The sequence below is a fragment of the Piliocolobus tephrosceles genome, unplaced genomic scaffold, assembly GCF_002776525.5.
Source record: "Piliocolobus tephrosceles isolate RC106 unplaced genomic scaffold, ASM277652v3 unscaffolded_19309, whole genome shotgun sequence".
Classification (NCBI taxonomy): Eukaryota; Metazoa; Chordata; class Mammalia; order Primates; family Cercopithecidae; genus Piliocolobus; species Piliocolobus tephrosceles.
Window position 1 is genome coordinate 1 of NW_022301320.1, and position 8,976 is coordinate 8,976.

General features: G+C 47.4%; 1 pseudogene; it reads right to left on the reverse strand.

Annotated features, from left to right (window-relative positions):
* Window positions 1–3: 3 nt before the first annotated feature.
* LOC111543945 overlaps window positions 4–8,976 on the reverse strand; it is a 12,857-nt pseudogene continuing 3,884 nt past the window's right edge.

The following is an 8,976-nucleotide window of genomic DNA, read 5'->3' on the forward strand; positions in this document are numbered from 1 at the left end:
CATTTCATCCTCTTTCTGCAGGCTTTCCATTCCTTCTGCTTCTTCTTACTCCTCCTCTTCTGGCTCAGAGTCCTCCTGAGAATTCTCTTCTTCAGACTCACCCTCCTGACTCATGCGCCTTTCAGATGCCAGCCAAGTCAGTTTCTCCATTGTTTCCTGTAAAACCCTCCAAAGAGTACTTATAATGGCTCTTAGTGGCTCGTGAATTGCAGAACAGCACAAAGCTGTATCAGGGTAATCTGAAGTTAAATAATGGGGAGCCCACCACAGCTGTCAGAGGAGAATTCCCTGAGTTATGAAATCCCAGCAATGGGCCAGGTACAGTGGCTCATGCCTGTAATCCCAACACTTTGAGAGGCCAAAGTGGAAGGATCACTTGAGGCCAGGAGTTCAAGATCAGCCTCGCCAACACAATGAAACTCTATCTCTACTAAAAATACAAAAATTAGTCAGGCATGGTGGCACATGCCTGTAATCCCAGGTACTTGGGAGGCTGAGGCATGAGAATTGCTTGAAGGGAGGCAGAGGTTGCAGTGAGCTGAAATTGTGCCACTGCACTCCAATCTGGGAGACAGAGTGAGACTCCGTTCCCCCCCCCCCCAAAAAAAGAAAAAGAGCACACAAAACAAGACAAAAAAAAGAAATCCCAGTGATAGCTGACATTCGGCCTGACAGTAGGAAAGGGGAAGAAGTTCCCTTTTACAAAATTCTGTAACCTGAAGATAGTTTTCAGGCTAGAGTGCAATGGTGTAATCTCGGCTCACCGCAACCTCTGCCTCCCTGGTTCAAGCGATTATCCTGCCTTGGCCTCCTGAGTAACTGAGATTACAGGCATGCGCCACCACGCCTAGCTAATTTTGTGAACCTGAGGTTCCTTCATCAGGGTGCTCTTGATGTCAGAGAACAGTGCTCAAGAGCAATGGCCTTATCTTCAGGGATGGATGTATTTTTAGTAGAGACAGGGTTTCTCCATGTTGGTCAGGCTGGTTTTGAACTCCCGACTTCAAATGATCCGCCTGCCTTGACCTCCCAAAGTGCTGGGATTTATAGGTGTGAGCCACCATGCCTGGTTATTTACTAGTTGTTTTTTTTGTTGTTGTTTTTTTGTTTTTTGTTTTTTGAGACAGAACCTTGCTCTGTTGTCCAGGCTGGAGCGCAATGATGTGATCTCAGCTCACTGCAACCTCCGTCTCCTGGGCTCAAGTGATTCTCCTGCCTCTGCCTACTGAGTAGCAGGTATTACAGGCACCCGCCACCACACCTGGCTAATTTTTGTATTTTTAGTATAGCTGGGGTTTCACCACATTGGCCACACCAGTCTGAAACTCCAGGCCTTGTGTTCCGCCCACCTTGGCCTCCCAAAGTGCTGGGACTACAGGCATGAGCCACCAAGCCCAGCCTATTACTATTTTTAAGGCATTTAAAGTATGATCAGGTGATTCAATTTAATGTGTAAATCAGTTTAATATAATCAGTGAAATTTCATCCTTTCCATCTCATTTCACCTGAACCCCACAATCATGTTCCATAACGTCTTACAAATAAAATAAAAATGACTTTAGGACTATCCATAGTGTAGCAAGCAAGCAGGTGGCATATCAATAAATGAAACATATTACTGAGTCCACAAAATACTTGAGAATATTCTCCAGCTCTCACCTGGAGTTCTGGGACAGAAAGCACAGATTCCTTAGAAGCTGATTACATTTCTGATTTGCTCCAGACAACCACCAGAGTAAGTGCCAGAGAATAGGCAAGTAAGCAGGGTAAAAGAAAACTTTATTAACTTGCCAATGTGAAGGGGGGGCGAGGTTCACTGGTCTCCAGCAGTGGAGGCCGATGAAGTCGCTCCGGCGTTCTCTGGCGAGGTTCCTAGGTCCGCACACGAGCAGGGGCCAAGGAAGTTCGCACCGTGTGCCCGCCGGGGAGCAGCTTTTATGTCCTGGGCCTGGGAGTGGGAGGGCAGTGGGCGGGACATAGGCGGGTCGGGGGTGGGGCGGTAGGCGCAGCTAGGTAGGTTTCGATTTTCTTCATCAGACATCAGACTGCGCCTGTGCAGTCGACCTGTGTCTTTCCCGGGCATGGGAAAGTTGACAATGAAGAACCCGGAAATGCGCCATTTTAGTCCCTTTGTTCTTTTGTTCCCTCCCTCCCTCCATCCAGACAGTCCAACCTTTTATTGATTATAGTGATGGGGGCGTCGTTTTCTGTCTAGCTGCTTCCTGCTGTTAGGGGGCGTTGTTATGAGGGTCTATGGTTGGCACCTGGACATAGGGATGTAGGAGCATCTGGTTGAAGGCGACACGGGTGATCTCTTGAACTTTGGCTCGGAGAAATTTGATTAAAACAGGAGCGAAACATAAGACAAGACAGAGGATTAGTATGGGAATTAGGAATGGGAGCATCTGCTGTATTACGGGCAGCAGCCATACTGGTGGTCCAGGAGTGAAGGGGGTATTGTAGGTTTTTAATTCTGCTTTAATCCTGTTTAGGGTTTGGATGTTAGTGTCTACTAGGCCTGACTTATTTACGTAATAGCAGCATTCTTCTCCTAAGAAGAGACATGTTCCTCCTTTTTCGGCAGTAAGTAAATCTAATGCTCGCCTATTTTGTACTGCTACCTGGGCCACTGAGGTAACTTGATGCTGCAGAGAGGCCAGGCTTTCAGCTGAAGCCTCTATGGCCTATCAGATTTGAGCTTTTAGAGATCAGGTAGACTGTACCGAGTGGGCAAGTGCCCCAGTTCCAAGCCCTGACGCCACTAAAGAGGAGGCCAGGGAGACTCTGATGACTAGGGGAAGGAAGACAGCCCATTTTTGGAGATCATTAGGAGGAGGGTTAAATTGTATGACGAGTTCAGCTACTTCTGCTTTGCTATATAAGGTTAAACTAGGTACTAGGGACACTGGGACACAGAGGGATTGACCAATGGATGTGTGATTAAGGACCTTGAAGAGGATTTTGTTGCACCAGAAATAACCTCCGATGGGAGCCATCTGGGTCTTAGCGGGTAGCTGGGTTTAATTACACCAGGAGGTGTTTGGGGTAGAGTAGCAGAAAGGAAGGATTGGACTTTCTGGGTTTTGGTATAGTGGGACTTGGAGTAAGAACGGTTTTTGGGAGGTGCCTGTAGAGTTAGTTGTAGCCTTGAAAGCATTAGGTAAGGGGACTGCCACTAAGGGGGCTCTTTCAAGGGCCGCACAGAGGAAACAGTGGGAGAGATTTGTTAGGTTGGCTGCCCGTGTTAGGTTTAACCCTTGATGGACTAGTTTTAACCATGAGAAGGGGTCCTTATTGGATGAGTGTAATTGATCTTGTAAGGCCTGTTCTTGTGATTGTATGGCTAAGGTTAAATTCTGTAGGACTTGTATGTTTTGAGGAAGGGATTTTTGCTGGACAAGTGTTCTTTTTATCAGGAGAGTAGCCATGGGATATGAACTAAGAATTGTGTGCCTGTGTAGAGTCTACCTTTGATGCCGTCTACCCATCGGGGGTCCCATGGGTCTTTGATATTTAATTGGTATTGAAGGGGGGTTCGTTGATTCGCAACGGTGAAGAGAGCAGTGGGTTTCTCCTGTCTCAAGGTTGCATAATGGATCTTACAATAACTATAAGGGTATCCTAGGTTCATTTGTTTCCAGTAAGTCTTACAATTGCAATGTGTCTGATTGTGCAGGAAGCAGAGAGCCTTAGCTCCGGCCGCACTGCAACAAGACAGGGTGAAATTTATAGTAAGATGGGGTTGGCAGCCTGAAGGGGGGCAGTCAGCAGTGCCTTGTAGCTGTGAGTGCTGTTTGTTTTTGCGTGACCAAGTTTCAACTATAGAGAATCTCCGTATGAAAGTTAGGTTAGTAATAGAGATTGAAATACAAGAGAAAAGTAGTGATATAAGTATGAGATAAGACTTCATCTTCAGTGTAATCACAGAGTACACCTTGCCACTGAAGATGTTCTATAAAGGTAAGTGGGAAAACCACTGTGATGGGCTATTATCTGGAGGCAAGTAGGGATCTGGGGTAATATATTGGAATTCTATTATATAGAGTATGGCGAGAAATCGGGATAAGCGCAAGAGGTCAGGGAACATGTGGTGGTTGAGGGAGTTTGGTGAATTTGAAGCGGGTAGGGGTAAGTCTAGTAGATGTCCACTGATTGTCTTCGGTGGGGGCCATTTTTAATTGTGATATATGGACCCAGTGCGTTTGTCCTAGAAGTTTGGCTGCTGTGTATGTGGATAGGAGGACAGTATAGGGGCCTTTCCACCTGGGCTGAAGATCTTTGGCTTGGATATCTTTTAAGTATACTTGGTCTCCTGGGCTGAGAGAGAGATGTGGGCTATGGGTGTCTGTTGGAGGGGGTTGTGCTAGTTCTGCATGTTGTCTCAGGAGTTGTCTCAAGAGGGTGAGGTATGGAAGATAAGTTGCCAGCGGGGAAGAAAGGGTGGGTAACTGCTGGAGGGTGAGGGGCCGGCCGTAAACTAATTCAAATGGACTGAGGCCTGTTGGACTCCGTGGGGCTGCTTGCATCCGGGTTAGGGCCAGGGGAAGGAGAGTTACCCATGATTGTTGAGTCTCAAGGTAGAGTTTGGTGAGTTGCTGCTTAATGAGCCCATTGGCCTTCTCTACTTTACTGGAGGACTGAGGTCTATAAGGGATGTGGAGTTTCCAGGTAATGTGTAGAAGGGTCGCCACTTGCTGGACTACTTTGGAGATGAATGCTGGGCCATTGTCAGACTGAAGAGTGAGCAGGAGGCCAAACCTAGGAATAATGTGTTCAATGAGTATAGAGGCAACTATATTGGCGGTTTCTCCTGTAGTAGGATAGGCTTCTATCCATCCTCAAAAAGTATCAATGAGGGTTAAGAGATATTTGAATTTGTTATGCCTTGGCATGTGGGTAAAGTCAATTTGCCAATCTTCACCTGGTTGGTGCCCTCTGAGTTGATGGCTCGGATGGGGATTGCGCAGTGTGCCTTGAGGGTTTGACTTGAGGCATGTGGAACACTGTCGGTTGATTATAATTAGGTGTTTCATGAGTGTGGGGCAGTGAATGAGGGGGCTTAGGAGGTTATATAAAGCTTTGGGTCCTATGTGTAGGGAATTATGTATGTCTTTTAGAATGGTGTGGAGTTGAGTTTCAGGAATAACTAATTTATTATTGAGGTAAATCCAATTGTCTGCGGCTAGTTTGGCTGTTGAATCTTGTAATAGTTTGGTCTTTTCCTCTTGGGTATAAGTAGGGGTATATTGAGAAGAGAGAAAACAAATAGAGGGAAGCGTGGGAGTGGAGAATCTGGCTGCCGACTTGGCAGTGGTGTCGGCAAAGTTATTGCCAGCCACCACCGAGTTAGATGGAGTCTGATGACCTTTACAGTGTATGATGGCTGCTCTGGAAGGTGCTGATAAAGCGTCTAGCAGTCTGAGTATCTGTTTTTTGTTGACTATAGGGGTACCACTGGTGGTTAGGGACCCTCTGTCTTTCCAGATGACAGAGTGGGTGTGTGCAATCAAGAAGGCATACTTGGAGTCTGTGTATATGTTTACCGTTTTTCCTCTGGATAGGAGGAGAGCCCTAGTTAGTGCGATAAGTTCTGCCTGCTGTGATGTTGTTCCTTGTGGTAAAGGCTTAGCTTCTAGGACAGCAGAAGATGTAACTACCGCGTATCCTGCCTGTCTGTTTCCTAGAGAATTTATAAAAGAACTGCCACCTACAAATAGGGTTAACTGTGAGCCTTCCAATGGCTGGTCATGTAAATGTAAGTGACTAGGTGGTTGGGCCTCTAAAAGTTCTGGACAGGAGTGTTCAGTACGAGGTTGCTTGAGAGGGTCAGGAAGTAGGGTTGCTGGATTCAGAAAGGAGCAGACTCCTAGGGCAATGGTGGAGTCTTCTATGAATAAGAGGTGAAAGAGTTGGAGTCTGGACAGGGTTAGATGGCTAATACTTCTGTGGGCAATAAGATCTAGAAGGTGGTGAGTAGAGAAGACTGTTAGGTTACCACCCCTAATGAGTTTCTTTGCTTCTTGGGTTAGGCAGGCTGCTGCTGCTAGGGCCCAAAGACAGGGCTGCCACCCTTGTACGGTGGGGTCTAATTGTTTAGATAGATATGCCACGGGGTGGTAGGTGGCACCTATACATTGGGCTAAAAGACCCATTGCAACTTTTTGTCTTTCATCTGTGAAAAGCTGGAAGGGGCGTTGGAAGTCTGGGAGTGAGAGAGTAGGATGTGAGAGAAGGCAGTTTTTCAGGTGAGTGAAATGTTTATAGATTAACTTTGGGTTAGACAAAGGTCCTTGGGGAGTCTCCTTGACAGCTGCATATAGAGGCTTAGCCAAGATTCCAAAATTAGGAATCCAGTGTCTGAAAAATCCTACTAGGCCTAGGAAGGATTGAATTTCCTTAGCGTCTTGAGGAGGAGAAAGATTTTGTATTAGAGTTAAGCAGTCTCTGGTAAGTTAGCACGTCGTAGGAGTGATCTCAATACCTAAATATATGACACATTGTTGTGAGAGTTGAGATTTGTGTTTGGATATTCGGTAACCTTTGGATCCTAAATGATTAAGGAGGATCGCAGTGTCTAAAAGAGAGTCCTGTCCCGTGGGACTACAGAGTAAAAGGTCATCTACATATTGGAGAATTTTACTGTTGGTAAGAGGACAGGAGGCTAAGTTTTTTGCTAGGGCCTGCCCAAAGAAATGGGGGCTGTCTTGGAACCCTTGGGGAAGCACTGTCCATGTCACTTGGGTGGAGGTATGGGTGTCTGGGTCTTCCCATGTAAAAGCAAAGAGAAACTGACAATCTGGGTGTAGGGGAATAGAGAAAAATGCATCTTTTAGATCCAGTACAGTAAAGTGTGTTGTATTAGGTGGAATGAGAGAAAGAAGGGTATAGGGGTTGGGAACTACTGGATGGGTGGGACAAACAGCTTCGTTGATAAGACGAAGATCCTGCACTAACCGAAAAGTTCCATCTGCCTTCTTTACAGGTAGGATTGGGGTGTTACAGGGAGAATGAACAGGAATGAGGATGTGTTGGCTGAGTAACCCAGTAATGATTGGTTTGAGTCATCATAAGTGTTGTGGAGAGAGAGAGAACTGTGGGCGGGTTGGAAACTGAGATGGGTTTTTAAGTTTTATAAGTATTGGTGGATGATGGTCCGCCACGACAGGAGTGGAGGTGTCCCACACTTGGGGGTCGATAGGAATGGGGAAATCGGGGAAAGGGTTAGTAGGATTGTTGGAGTCATTTGAGTTAGTCAGTACTAGAAGCAGATGGCGGGTGGGGTGGGGGGCGCTAGTAGGGATGGAGATACAGGCTTTCAGTTGACTTAAAACATCTCAGCCCAGTAGGGGAGTGAGGCATGAGGGGATAATGAGGAACGAGTATGCAAAATAGTTGTTGGCCAGGCAGCAATTAAGGGGTGGGGTTTTCTGAGGGCTGGACGGGGAGCCATTGACTCCTACAACAGAAATATTGGAGGGAAGGCTAGGCCCTTTGAAAGACAGCAAAACAGAGTAGGTAGCCCCGCTGTCTATTAAAAAATTAATTGTCTTACCCGCTACCAGGAGAGTTACCCGCGGCTTGGCAAGGGTGATGGGGGTCCCCGAGTCCCGGCACCTTCAGTTGTCATCCAGATGTAAGAGCTGGAAGGAGCTCCCAGGGTCCTGAGAAGGGACAGCAAGTTGAGGTGCCATGCCCCTTTTCAGGGTGGGGCAGTCAGACTTCCAGTGCCCTTCTTCATGGCACGCTGGACAAGGAGTTGTTGGCAGACGAGGGTTAGGACACTTTTTAGCCAAGTGTCCAGCTACTCCACACTTGTAGCACGGCCGCATTGGCTCAGGTGGTTGGGGACTCTGGGGACATCTATCAGCCCAATGCCCTGGGTCACTGCATTTATAGCAAGCCCCTTTTATTGTCTTTGAGCCTCCGGGGGTTTTGCTCTCCGGTTTTGGGTTACGGCTAGGCTGCAAAGCAGCAACTAAGGCTTCAGTCTGGAGCTGTACCTTCTGTTTTAGGTGGGCCTGTCATTGGGCCTCAGCCGTTTTCTCCCTTGAATTATAGACTTTGAAGGCTGACTTGACTAGGTCTTGAATAGGAGTTTGAGGTCCATCCTCTGCCTTTTGGAGTTTTTTTCTGAATATCCGAGGCCGATTGTGAAATAAAATATGATGCTAGAATAGTGGCCCCGGCTGGGGAAGCTGGGTCTAACTGAGTGTATTGAATTAAAGCCTCAGTTAGCCTGTTTAAAAATGTGGCCAGGTTTTCATCTGGACCTTGAATAATTTCTTTTAGTTTATTAAAATTTACTACCTTATTTGAGGCCGCCTGCATACCAGCCAGAAGACATTGAGTCATCATATCTCGTCTTCGGCAGCCTGGCCGGCCTACTTGATAATCCCAGTCTGGGTCTACAGAGGGGACTGCTTGTTCCCCTAGTGGGAAGGCAGGGTCTGTTAAGTGTAGTTGGTTGGCATGCTGCCTGGCGGCCACTAGGATGCGCTCTTGCTCCTCAGGGTTTAGAGTAGAGGTAAGAATAACCTGGAGATCATGCCAGGTTAAATCGTAGGCCTGGCAAAGGTATCTAAACTCTTTGGTGTAAATTGTACGGTTGGCAGAAAAATCTCCTAAGCGTTTTTCAATCTTTAAAAGATCTGCTAGTGAGAAGGGAACATGAACTCTAACTACGCCCTCTGCTCCGGCCACCTCACGCAAGGGTGCTAAGACCGCAGGGGGGTTGGATAGGGTGGGAGTAGGAGCGGGGGTAGTTAGGCAATCTTTAGAGCGGGTATGGGCAGAGATAGGTGACCTAAGATGACCAGGCGGAAGTGCCGAGGGGTCGGAGGGAAGTGTAGCCTCAACAATGGTGGGAGGGGGTGAGGAGGGAGGCGGAACAACTGCGAGAGTGGGAGGGGGAGGTGGAGCCGAAAGAGGAGATGGGGCTGAAGCGGGAGGGGGAGGTGGAGTATACGGCGGGAGTGG